The 13,101-nt window shown below is 43.7% G+C and overlaps 1 long non-coding RNA gene across 2 annotated transcripts; it reads right to left on the bottom strand.

Moving 5' to 3' along the window:
* Window positions 1-638: 638 nt before the first annotated feature.
* On the bottom strand, window positions 639-12,612 carry LOC106892380. 2 transcript variants are annotated; one of them, XR_001412853.1, is made up of 3 exons: window positions 12,442-12,612; window positions 11,174-11,269; window positions 639-984 (listed from the first exon to the last, which is right to left on the bottom strand). It is a non-coding gene; the product is annotated as an uncharacterized LOC106892380 (long non-coding RNA). The 2 variants fall into 2 exon arrangements; XR_001412852.1 differs by lacking the exon at window positions 12,442-12,612 and adding an exon at window positions 11,369-11,475.
* Between the last annotated feature and the right edge of the window lie 489 nt (window positions 12,613-13,101).

Below are 13,101 nucleotides of genomic sequence, written 5' to 3'. Positions count from 1 at the left end.
CATCTTATTAATTTTTCTGAGGCTTTGGCAATTCTGGAACATCTGGCTTCTCAAGTTTAAAGGCACTACACCAAATATATCAGCTGTTCAGGAAATGAGATTAAAACAAAATGAAACACAATCCAGCAAGAATCCTGAGGGATTTTCCCTAACTTGCCTTCCAGTTTTTCTTTGGCATTGATACCTGTGTGTTTTAGGGTGGGAAGGTGGCCGAGTGGCGTGTTGCTGGAGAGCAAGAGCCTGCCTGCACAACGCAGTAGGCAATGGCCCACCTCTGGGAAGGGGCTGAGATGACTCTAAGCAGAGAGGCCCAGCCCAGCTTTTGCCTTCAGTCATTTCTGAGGGTCTCGGTTCTTGCAATGTTTTCTTGTCAGCCAAGTGCCCAGGGGCTGACATGGCTAATGAGTTGAATCTTGATCAGCATTTTATAATTAAAAAAAAAAAAAAAGGAAAGGAAAGCATTCCTGTTCCCTGTTAAAAAGGCGACATCAGCCTCTTTTATGAACTTTATCTCACTGCTACTTTTAAAGTGCTAGTGTTGTTGGCATAGGCATTGTGGTGAGAATTAGCAAACACCCTGGTGACAACAAGTCATCGTCTAGGGCATCTTTTTAATGAGATTTAACAAAACCGTCAGCAAGTCAAAATTTATGCAAATGAGTGCAAATTCACATATTCCAAAAGGATTACAATATCATTAATGTGGGCATTAAATATTTAAACAATATCTCTATGAAAGAATTATGAGCCTTCAAAGCTTGTCTGTGTTTTATGACCACATTAAAACAGTTGTAATGACATCTTCTATGCTGAGACTAGGAATTATCTTTTTTTAAATATCAGACGATGATCATGCTCAAAGCCACCATTCTACCCACAGGTTATGGTCTCCCTGTCTGTTGTTAGCCAGATCTCAACTCAAATGGATGTTTCACATTAGATGAGGCAAGGGTGAACCATGCATCACTGTGAACGTGCCCACACCTATTGAAAAGCAAAACAGAATAAGCATTATGAGCTGTTGAGAGTCGATCTGCCACTGGCTTCTAGAGTCAGAGATCATCCATGCATGTGCTTTGTGCATATTGTAGAATTCAACCTGCTGGAAAGCAGATAACTTTTTCCTGGCTATAGTAGATGCTATCCCTACAAAGAGTTTGAAGACTTACCATGCCCTGTGCAAGCCTCCTCAAGCTTCAGCTGTCTTCCTCTGCTTTGCAAGCAGCTGCTCATCTTGTGCTTGTTCTCCAAAGGAGACCTTCCACCAGAGCTTTGTACAGGCAGAGGTGAATTTAGTGCCAGGTGCTGGTGCAGCCAGGCAGTGTGAGTGCTTGTTCAGTCTGGAGGTTCCTTACATAATTAGTCTCATCCACGCTTTATTTATATATCCAATACTCAGTCTCAGTCGTGTCTGATACTGTGCCTTCCTCTCTACACCAAACTGAAGCTTAGGTGCCTAGTGGTACATATAGTCATGTTCTATAGCCAATTAAAGTTAAGTGAAAAGTCCTGATTTTTTTAAAATGCTTCAGAATAACTTGATGGAAACAATACCTTGCCCCTCTTAGCCCCTCTGAATGTCTGCCCATATTCTGTGCTAAGAGCATGAGCATGAACAGAAGGATTTTGAGAACGTCTCAGCTGAAAGAATAGTTTGCAGAGAAAAGCTGGCCATGATCAGTCCCCAAGACAGATGGAGATCAAGCTAGTTATTTTGTACTTCAAACCATTGCTTCTCCTGACAGCATTTTTTAAGTGTTTAAAATAAGCTGGTCCTGTAGCTGTGATTTGATTCAGTCAATTGCCAATGAAATGACTTGGGTGAGTAGGTAGTTTGAGTTGCCTTGAGATCTGCTGAGCCCAGCATTACAGGGAGCTAATGCAAGGAAGGTAGGTGAAGGTTTAGCAGATGTTGTATTAGCCCATGATTGGTGCTTTTCAAGAACAGTGCCTTACTATGCTTAGCAGCTGCAGATAATAGGAAGTATTGTGACTTTAATACCAACTTAGTTATCATGTGAGTCATTAGTGTTTCTTTAGTTGGGGCTAGTAGTTTTTGCTGGTTTTTTCTCCTGAGGACTTGGCAGTCAACCATGTCACAATATGGATGACACATGGTAGGAGGAATTGGCTGTGGAAGGGAAGAGTGGAGAGAGAGCAGTAGGCGTTTGGTCTGAACGCACAGGGCTGAGTTGTTAGCATTGTTGCAACATCTCTCTGTAAACCATCCTCTTCATAAGAAGATAGTTTCATTGTTTTATTTTAAAAGCCAGTGTGTGAATCCTGAAACCCCACACCTGAAAACAAGGGTAGTCTGGACTGTGCAACCCTATGACTGTCAGAAAGAGATGAGCTGCAAGCCTGTGTTTCATGGGCCCTAAACAGTTTCCTTAGGATGGACAAGGTTTCAGACATTGCAGCATTGCTTATTTTCATTTTCGACACCAGTACAAAAGAGTGCAAGATGTAGAACAATACAATCTGCCCAAGCACTTCAGCTACTGAGGTTTTTTTACTTGCTTAAAGATGGTCAGATGCTATGAAAATCAATTATGACTAATCCCATTGATTTCTTAATTTATTTCTTTTAATCAGCAATCTGTTTTCTGTAACTACAGGAACCATTAAGTGACTGGTACATGATGTAATGAAATACAACATATCAATGATCCCCTACATCAATTAGTGATCCTTTAATGAATGATGGAACCGGACCACAACTCTGCTTGGTTTGGTTGTGGTTCGGATTTAAAATTTATTTTCTCTGCTTAATGGCCAAATAATTAATGATGAATCAATACGTGACATTTCTGTTAAATCCTAGGAATCCTGCTATAATGCCTAGGAAGGACAATTGTAATTATTTCAGCTCTTGCATGAATAATAGTTGCTAGGAGGCTAAGCAATAGATCTCTATTCTTGCTTTGCCAGCTATAGGTTTCCTGTTCATTAGCATATCCACAAGTACAGACAGCAACTGGGAGTTGGGGGATAAAGCGGCAATGACATCTGAAAGCTAGAGGCAGTTATTTACTGTAATGTCAGCTGTGAGATTTTATGTGATCTATTGAAAACCGTGTGGCAGATAAAGACAGAAAGCTGAAAGGTTATACACAACGTTTGATGTAACTCAAAATTATTACTTAAATATTTATTTATACACATCTGTTCTTCTTGTGAGTGGATTGCAGATATGTCCAATAGCCACCCCTACACCAGTAACCATTCCTCTCCCCTTGCTGCTAAGTACAAGCCCCAGAGCTTGTCAGTTTTTTGACCACTGCTTTTTTTAATAGTGCACTGCGCAAATTCAGAAGTGTTTGGTTTCAAGTCAGACATTAGGAAAAGGTTTCTAGCTGTAGGATTGTTCAAGGATTAAATTGTTTGAGGAATTGGTAGGATCTTTATCACATGAGGTAACAGACTTTCTCAGAAATGGTTCAGGGAAGGTTGATCCTGCCTTGGGGCAGCAAAGAGACTAGATAAGCTCTTGCAGCTCCTTCTTGCCCTAGTTCCTATGAATTTGTTGAATGTTTGTTGAATTTTCTCAGTTGTGTATGTAAACTGAAAAATCTGGTTCTGAACCTTGATAAATATTGTTCCCTCACATGGAAGGCATTGGGTCACACCCAGGAAAACCAGCCCAGTTTTCTGTGGTGATAGCAATTTTAGGTGCCATAGAGGCAGGAGGCGTTTTGGACAGTATATTTTTGCTTTGCCAAGTTTGGTAATTGGATTGGGTTGATCCTACTGCATAAAATCTTGCTGCAAAATCCTTGATGCTTATTCTTTGTCTTCTGAAACTTGGATTCCAAAATGTGAGGTTAACTGCATTTTGTTGGTTCCTGCATGCCAGACAGGCAATGACTGCTAATGCAGTTTTGAAACAAACACAAGCCAGCAAAATGTCACTCCTTCATTTGAAGGAGGGGAAGTCGTTCAGATGACTCCTCTCAATGAATCTATCTCAAGTTGTTCTGCCTGTCCCGGAGGGGAATTGGTGGTAGCTCTGTTTTCAGGTTTTCCCAGCCGAGCAGAGGACAAGCACGGATAATTAGATCTGCACTATTCCTCTGCAGGCTGCTCAACTGCAGAACAAAAACTAGGTCTAAAGAGAGAGAATCTTTTCTGTGTTTCTTCCGTCACCTTTGCAGAAGTAGTACCACTCTAATGTCTCTCGCTCCCCTTAGGTTTTTTCCTGCTATTTCCTAGGTGATCTTTATTGCTGGAGCCTCTCCTGAGGAGCCTTTTTATGCAACTGAGAGCTGTGGGCCATTTCGAAGGTTTTCTCTGTGCACTTTGCAGTGCTTGGAAGAGGAATGCATCAAGGTTCTTCAAGTCTTCTAGTCTCCTGGTTACTTTTTTCCTCCCCTGATTGTTGTAGATCAGTTTGTTGATTTACAAGTAATTAAACATTGATTCCAGGACACTCTGTTGCTCTGGCAGATGCATTCAGCAAATTAAGTTTAGAAAACCTTTTCTGTGCTAGCCCAGCATAGCTGCTATAACATAACAAGGCTGAAAATTGGTAGGACCTTCAGGTACGATGTGAGCAGGGAGAACTTCCGAAGCAGTTTCTTGATATACAACCCGTATTAGTGTTTCCTATTCATAACTAAGGTAATTGTGTGCTTGTGCTCTGCCATGACAAGAGGGTGTTCGTTGCTGTTCTAACAAACTCTTCTAAGAGTAACTGATGTCCTGTGGAAGAGCTGCCATGGGAGCTGTCTAGGAGAATTTTTGCTTGCTTGATCTGTTTTGTAAAGAAGAGAGTATTACTGTTGCTGGATCTAAGGATCCAAACCTAAGTCCACTGTGAAAATAGAATTGAGCCCTGATACCTGATTTCTACCTGAAAAAAGGAATCGAATCTAAGTCTCGAATCTAAGACAGCAAAGTCAGTTTACTTCCCTGTCCTCAGTAGATATGAGGAAATGTTCAAACCTTTGTGATGAATGAAACTGGATCTCTGCTGTGGTGCCAGAAGTGGGCAAAAATCAATGTTGGCAGCTGCTACCCATTTCCAGTAAAAAACAGGACTGCACACAGAGACAGTGGGAATTTTAGCAGGTTGTCAGCATTGACTACTGTGCTATTTTTCTTACTTCTTTGCTTTCCTGCTGTTGATGCAAAGTTGTTTTGCTTTGTGCGTATATATGTATAAAAACAAATAACCCAAAATAAATTAGGACAGTACACATTGTCTTCCCTTTGCTTTGATCAGGTTGTAATTTCTCTAGAGCTGTCCTGATTAAATCAGAATGATAATAAATTGAAAGGGCTGGTGTATGATCTGTAAGACTTCTTCAGGTCTTAAAGGGGGGAGAGAAACATCCAAAGAACCAAGAAAAGGTGGTTTACTGTTTCATTATCAAATAATACTGTCTCTTACTAAAACAGAGGAGGATATTGTCTCTGGGGATGTGTGCTATAGGATTTTGTAACTAGGTAGGAAGTGCCAGTTCTCCATCCTTACTAACCTGTTTCCTGTGTCCAGTATTTCACAGTGAAACGCCATTGCAGTGGCAAGCTCTGCAGGGAAACACAGGGCCTGGGACTCCTTGCATCAGCATCTGGTGCCCCTTGACCTTCCTAGGAGAAGGGCATTTTGTTTCCATCATCCATTTAGCACTCTTGGTAAATGTGAGATGACTGCAGAGAGGATAGCTGTAGCATAGATCTGGAAGGACTGGGCTCTGCAATGTTTGGGGTATTTTCTCTGCAGAAATGTTACTGTCTTTTTGGACTATTCTCTGCCAAGGCCCCCCAGGTGCTCAGGTTCCAATGAGGATACAAAGCTGAGCTGGCACTGTGTCAGCTCAGGGAGGCAAAGGAGTGGGAAGAATGTGGCAGGAGAGAATCTGAGGTCTTAAGCAAGTACTAAAAATCAGCTACAAAGGCATAATCTCTGTAAAAGCTGCTCCCAGAGTACCCTGACTGTGTTTCTATTAATAACCACTACATCTGCAGAGAAGGAAAATAAATCTGATCCCATCGAGGTTTTTGATACTGTAAACATCAGATTTTTGTTCTCTGTTATGTCTGTGTTCCAAACAGTAATCCTTGGGGGCCAAACTGCAGGGTTTTCTGCTTTCATCCTGCAGTGTGGTTCCCCCAGTTGCATGACCATGTCTGCAAGCCCCTGGTGTACCCATACTCAAAAGGGACACAGTACTGACATGCCCTGCAGTTAGTGGGCTCTAGCCCACCTCTGACACTCATTTCCAATGGGAAATTCAGGAAGCCATTCATATGCAAGCCCTTTCTAATTAAATTATCACAGTGAAGTATGGCATGAGTGAGCATGTGTATATATGTATGTAGATACATCATAAATATATATATATCAAATCCAGTATGATAGACAAAAAGATCAAAAATATAGTTCATTATGTGCAGAATTTCACATGTATTTCAGCTGAACATCGCTAATTCAAGTGCTTAGGAGCTTTGAAAAGTGGTCTCTGTTCCCTCCAGAGTAGGTCTCTGAGGGCTGCTCTTTTTTTGTGTGTCCCATTGCCTAGGAAATACCTTTGCGTACAGAACCATCAAAAGAGAATACTACTGAGGAGATTCAACAGCCTTTCCATCTATGACAGTCAGCTTCCATAGCACAAAAACTTGCAGGACTTTGTTGCTGAGGTCCTCAGGCACTCTGCATGCAGACATGTAAGGACGAGACAAGTTTGTCCCAAATCAATGCTTCCCCATCACTCCTCATGTCCATAGCCACGTTCATAAAACCTGATAGGGAACATCTCAGGATAAGTGTAAGTTTCTGAAGTGATTTCTTTCGTTCTCCAGTGATGTTTTGTTGGCAGGCAAACTTTCTGTAGGGAGAGCTTGTTGTTTCCTCAGTGGATAGGAGAGATCAGTGTGCCCAGGTGGCCAAGAAAGCCAACGGCATTCTGGTTTGTATTAGAAATACCGTGACCAGCAGAAGTAGGGAGGCGATTGTGCCCCTGTACTGGGCACTGGTGAGGGCACACCTCGAGTATTGTGTCCAGTTCTGGGCACCTCAATACAAGAGAGATATCAAGGTGCTGGAGCAAGTGCAGAGGAGGGCAACGAAACTAGTGAAGGGCCTGGAAAACAAATCATATGAAGAGCGGCTGAAGGAGCTGGGGCTGTTTAGTATGAGGAAGAGGAGGCTGAGGGGAGACCTCATCACTCTCTACAACTACTTGAAAGGACACTGTAGAGAGGTTGGTGCTGGTCTCTTCTCACAGGTAATTAGTGACAGAACGAGAGGGAACGGCTTCAAGCTCCAACAGGGTAGGTTTAGACTGAACATTAGGAAGGAATTTTTCACAGAAAGAGTGGTCGGGCATTGGAACAGGCTGCCCAGGGAGGTGGTTGAGTCACCATCCCTGGATGTGTTTAAGGGACGTTTAGATGCGGTACTGAGGGACATGGTGTAGGGGAGGACTTTGTAGAGTAGGGTAGATGGTTGGACTTGATGATCCCAAGGGTCTCTTCCAACCTAGACAATTCTATGATCAGTAGCTCAGATCTCTGGGCTGGTGCAGAAGAATCTTTCCTTTCATTCCCACAGATACATTGCTTTAATTCTGGGGGAAAAACTTGTCACTTGTGCCTTTAATAGTACTACCTTTGCTTGAGCAAGATTTGAAGACATCAAACTATAAATGTTTTTAGCAGTAGCCTGCTGGCTGCATGATACAGGACAGGCAAGCTGTTACAGTGCTACTCCCTGTCTGTATAGAAGTGGAGGGAGGAGTACTGATAACTAAGCACCCATAAAACAGCTCTGTCCCCACAGGTTGTGAACTGACTCCTCTACTGCCATTTCCAGGTTTGCAGGTGTTTGTGGTTTAGCTTCTTGGCAAAAGGTTCCCAAGTCATAGCTCAGGGTGACAAGGACTTTTTTTTCCTTTGAAGCTCCTGAGTCTTTTTTGGTGCCTTGCTTCAAAGCAACCTGCCTCATTTGTACCTGTCTATTAGCCGGTTAGAGAGATAGCAACTGGGATTGCTTATTGAATATTCAGCCCTTTTTGACACCACTGCCTAATAGCCTGCCTGCAGACACCACTCCAGCCTGGAGATAGAGGCAGAGATGCTACAAATCCTGGTTACAACTCTTAGTCACTAATCCTAAATCCTAATTAAAAAATGTTTCCTGAAAAAGTTTGAGTTGATCAGGAATGGACAGGCAGGAATGGTGCAGGAGAAAGTCTGAACTGAAAGGCGCTTTGGCTCTGTTTACATAAGGATGTTTGTTTTGAAGTGGAAGAACAAATACAACAAATGTATCAACTTGAGCCAAAACAAAGGGATGTTTGTCAGCAAGTTTCAAAAGAGTGATTTAAACCTAAAATTTTTATCTCAACCTCACTGCAGAGGAATAGTTTCTTAATCAGAGTCCATGTTTCCCTAGAATTAATTTTCTTTCAGGAGAAAACCTTTTTTTTTTTTCTTCTTCCCCATAGAAGACAACTTGCACTAACATTTCAGGGATCTTCGGGAGTTTGTGCTGCTGTTGTGCTGCAGGTGCAGTGCAGGAGTACTTGAATCCCGAACTGCGGCTTCCCTGTGTACCCTGGCTTCAGCCTAAATGAACACTGTATTACTCAGTTCCTTCCAGTTAGTGCTCAGTGCACCTACTTGCTGCAATGAACTGTCACTTTTATCTGTTAATTGATTGCCTTACCATCTAGCCAGGTTATCTTGTTCTGGATGTAATGCCTTTTTTTCCTCTTTTAACCTGTTGTTAAGAGATCATCCATTTTAATGCAGCACAGATGAGGCAAGGGGCAGTGTTAAGCTGTTGGCAGAGTAGTAACGGTTTTGGGTGGGTTTTTAGAGATGATTTTTGGAAGATTATTCTTCTAAAGAAAATGGCATGTCAAGGGGCCTTTGACTTTCCCCCGGGACATCTGCGGGTTGCTGGAGTCTTCTCTGTGCTTGGTAATTTGACCTGCTTTCCACTCAACTATCTTTGCTCCTTTCTCACTTTCTCCAGTTTTGCATTGATGCATTTCTTCACAGACCCAGATCCTTCCCCATTTCCCACATACAGCCCCTCAGCTCCTCCTTTCTGCACTACCTGGATCGGGTATGCTGTGCCCCCTTCGCAGTTTGCATCATGAGTAAATCCCTTGCTTGATTTGTGTATGTGCAAGTACGCAGGCCTATAAAGCTGCCTTAGCTTTTATTTCCCCTCCCTCCCCTTTTATCTCCTTTCACCAACATGGATTCAGCTGAATCAGGTTCTCGCAGGAGTGACATTCCTCACTGATCCCCATGCCCTCATTATTTCTCTGATAGGCATCCACATTATGCCAGCTCTCACCTTCCCCAGCGCACCCACGCCCAGTCGCTCTCGAACGTGCTGCTGAATATTTGAGCGCGGTGCTCCGGGCAGTCAGTGCAACCCCTAGCGCTGCAACGCTCTGGCTCAGCGCCTGCCCAGCTTTCATGCAGAACGGCTGGGAGAGGAGAGTGGAGGAGCTCGGGGGGATGCGAAACAAAGATTTGTTTCGCTTTCAGATCTCCACAGCAACCAGGAAGACAAAGGCAAAATACCTCTGGGATAAAGCGTACGGAGTTTGTCCCCATTTCCCTTCAGCACAAAATCGAATGAGGCCAGTGCTGCTTCCTTCCCAAGGCTCCAGCTAGCCTTAGGGGACTCCAAAGGGCATGCCGAACTGTGTATTTCTCCACCAGGAATGGAAAGAAAGCTGCTCTTTGCATGTCTCAGAGCGAAGTGAGGGCAATTACTCAGTGACATTGTATCCCATGCAAGCAGTTTATTTTACTGAGCTATTCTTTATTAGAATATGTTTGCACAAAGCTAAGGACTCATGAACTGAAATACCTGCCAGTGATTTCAAGCAGCCAAGACAGATAGGAAGAAAAGGCAATGTTGTATAACCTGGAGCTTAGGTGTCTAGTTGAACTAAAAATAATACTGGCCCCTATGCTCTCTGTGTCCAAATCTGCTCTGCCCAAGCTTAGTCAACCAGTCAGCCCATTGGAAATCAGTCTTCCTCATGAGCCACAGTCTGCTCAAGTGAGGAGCTGCCTTGCAATTCACTTTGAATCCAGATGCTGTCAGCTCTGCTTGGAGGTGTGACCAAACTGGCCATGATCCAGGCAGCATATAGCGGGGGCCAGGTGGCCTCAGTGCATCTCACTTGTTAACTTTGTTAAACAGCAAATGATTAGGAAGACTGGGTTACATGGCTTGCTCAGGCAAGACTTCAGTAGTTGAAGTGATGTGCAGGGCGGCAGCTGTGAGGGTGCAGGAGGTGTCCTGCTGACAGACAGGTTGTCAGAACGCACCAGGGGCTGAGATTTTCTTTAGCTCCACTCGTCTAGACCTGAGAACCTGTCATTGCCAGCAAGCCTCCTCTCAGGGGTAAGGGTTTGCGGAGCTAACCTTGCACATCAAGGTCTGCTTTTCCAAACACTGTCATAATCTTTAATAGCGGTCCCTTTTGGTAAATAGATTCTCTGATCAAATAAATTGTATGACTGTCAGCTCCCACAGCAGAGTCCTATCTAGGGCTTTTTCGGTTTCTCTATATAAACACCCTCTGCTATTAATAGAAGGGGGGGGGGGAGTGTAAATGTCTCCACAATTCTGTTTATTCCTGTCCTTTAAATCCTAGGACTTCTAAAAATTATAAGTAAAGCCAAAACTTTGGCTGGTAGCCTTTTTAAAGTCCACACTTCTTGTATCAAGCTCTGGACAGAGTTAAGTTCTTTGCCAGCTCTTTGAACGAACCCTGCTTCTCTTAGTCCGTATTTGTACAGTGCTTAACAGATGGGTTTCTAGGCCCATTGAGGGCTTCCAGGTGCTGCCACTAGACACAGGAATGAATTAATTCTGGTGTTCACATAGTAAAGAGTTAATCTGCTGAGAAAAACATTACAGAATTATCAACAGGGAGCTAGAGGAAAGGTAGAAAAAAAATACTGGCAGGTGACTGAGTAAGAAGGACATGGATTAGAAAAGATGGGAGTGGAGCTCTATTCATTTATTGGTGCCTGGAGGGTTTGCAGCCTTGGCAGCAAAATTGCTAAAGCTAGAGAAATGCTCAGCTCCGCCCACGCTGACCATGACAGACAGAGATCTGGATAGGAATAGATGGGAAGGGTATGTGGGGAGGGCCTGTTACTCCCAGAATACATGAGAAAAAAATCCTACCTGAACTTACATGGGGCTTCTTGAAGTCATGTCCACTCGTGTTCCTCTGGCCCTCAGTGCCTCAGAACGGTGGTCTTCAATGGGTTTTCTTAAGCACTAGGAGAGGAAATATAAGTCTGTACCAACACCATCTCAGAGCTTTGTATGTGACTGCTTCATAGACAGCCCCAGTCCCCATGGCTTCATGACATTTACCTGTGTTTTACTTTGCGGGGACTTGCCTGGTTTCCGAAGTGTGCTCTGCCTGCCACCTGACCTGTATTTCCACACAGCTCGCTCTCCGCAAGGCCCTCTGATCTGACCTGCAGGGTGGTACGCAGTGCACCTTGAGAGATTATGTATTCATGAGAGTTGTCCTTGGAGCACTAAAAGCTTGAACTTTGAGGCATGGCTGAGGGATGGCGGTGAAGCCTGATGTCAAAAAAGGAGGGCCAGGTCTCAAACAGGCAGACAGCGTGATGCTTCCAGAAACTAGACTGCAAAACCACAGCAGTATTCAAAAGCATTGCTGTGGACACTGGAACAGTACAGTGATATGGAGTGAAATGGAGAGGAAAAAAAAACAGCCAAGGAATTTTACTCATCACACATGATCGAGCTTACTCAGTGTAGGCTTCAAGGACCATAGGTGAAGTTAATTAGCAATGTTGCAGTGTGATACTGTAGGTCTTTATATCAGTATTAGCACATCTACCCACAACATGAATATTGAAATCACTGGGGCCACTCAGAGTCATTAATCTGACTTCCCCATTGTGGACAGAAGATGTTCTATTCCCAGCCACAAAAAGTCTCTGCAGGGATGATTGAGTTACTAGAGTTGCTTAAAAGCTGCCTGCATCAGTGAAAGCTGACTGACAGGCAGGGAGGGGAGGTCAGAGGTGGAGTTCATCACCTCTCTAACAAAATTAATCAAGGGGAGAAAAATCAGGACATGTTTGCTATTGAATGCTGAGTCAATGCTCACCGTGTAAAGCATCTTGGTGTGGTCCCAATTTAGAATCAGATGGGAATGAGAAAGACTTGGGAAAAATCCAAGGAAGGAGAAAAATCCCTTTGTTTCTAGGCAGGGAAGAGAACGAAAGAGGGAGGGAGAAGGATTGGTACAGAAAAGCCATAGAGAGCAAAAATTATTGTCAGATTTCCCTGCTACTTTAACCTTTCATGAGGTCACTAACAAATTTTAAATCTAGTGGAGAGAATTGGAAAATGAGAGAAACAAATACCAAAAAAGCCACAAAATGTAAATCATACAGAAGCATACTCACACTCCTTTTGATGACAGCTCAGCCAGGGTTCTTTGCCTGCACTTTTGGCAGCTGTGTTCCTGTGAATTCGTACAGGGGTAAGCAGAAAGGCAGAAAGTTTCTTCCCTTCCTCCATTATTCAGTAATGAAAAAGCCTGAGAGGGTAGATAGGAGACTTTTCCTTCAACGCCCTACTTTTCACGTGGCCAGCTATGTCTCTCACTTAGATGCATTTCCAGTGAGGGAAGACTGGGTTTTGCAGGAACAGCCTCACTTCTGTGCCTTGGGTGCCTGCCATGGCTCCTTCCCATGTGTATCATCAAGTTTGGTCCATTCCAAATTGCTAAATGCCAATTAGCAGCTAATCTGGGCCATTCAAATTTGCCAAAGCTGTGCTCTCCCTTTCTTGAAAACTGCCCAGCAAACTCTGAAATATCAGGCTCTGATAGATAAACGACTTCCTTCTCATTCCCTGCTGAATCCTTCCCCTGCCCGTTGATAGTAAGAGACCCTGACTTATACACACCAGACAGCTGCAGCTTGTGAGGCAGCCAGTGGGAGCCCAGGCTGGCATGTCCTGAAGTCCAAGGTAGTCTCTTTGTTGGCTGCTTTGAAACACAGGCAGAGCCTCAGCTCTGAGACAGGCAGGCATTTCATTGGAGGGGCAAGAAACCTTCAGAG

Source organism: Calidris pugnax, unplaced genomic scaffold, assembly GCF_001431845.1.
Source record: "Calidris pugnax isolate Ruff unplaced genomic scaffold, ASM143184v1 scaffold180, whole genome shotgun sequence".
NCBI lineage: Eukaryota > Metazoa > Chordata > Aves > Charadriiformes > Scolopacidae > Calidris > Calidris pugnax.
This window is presented reverse-complemented; position numbering and strand designations above follow the sequence as displayed.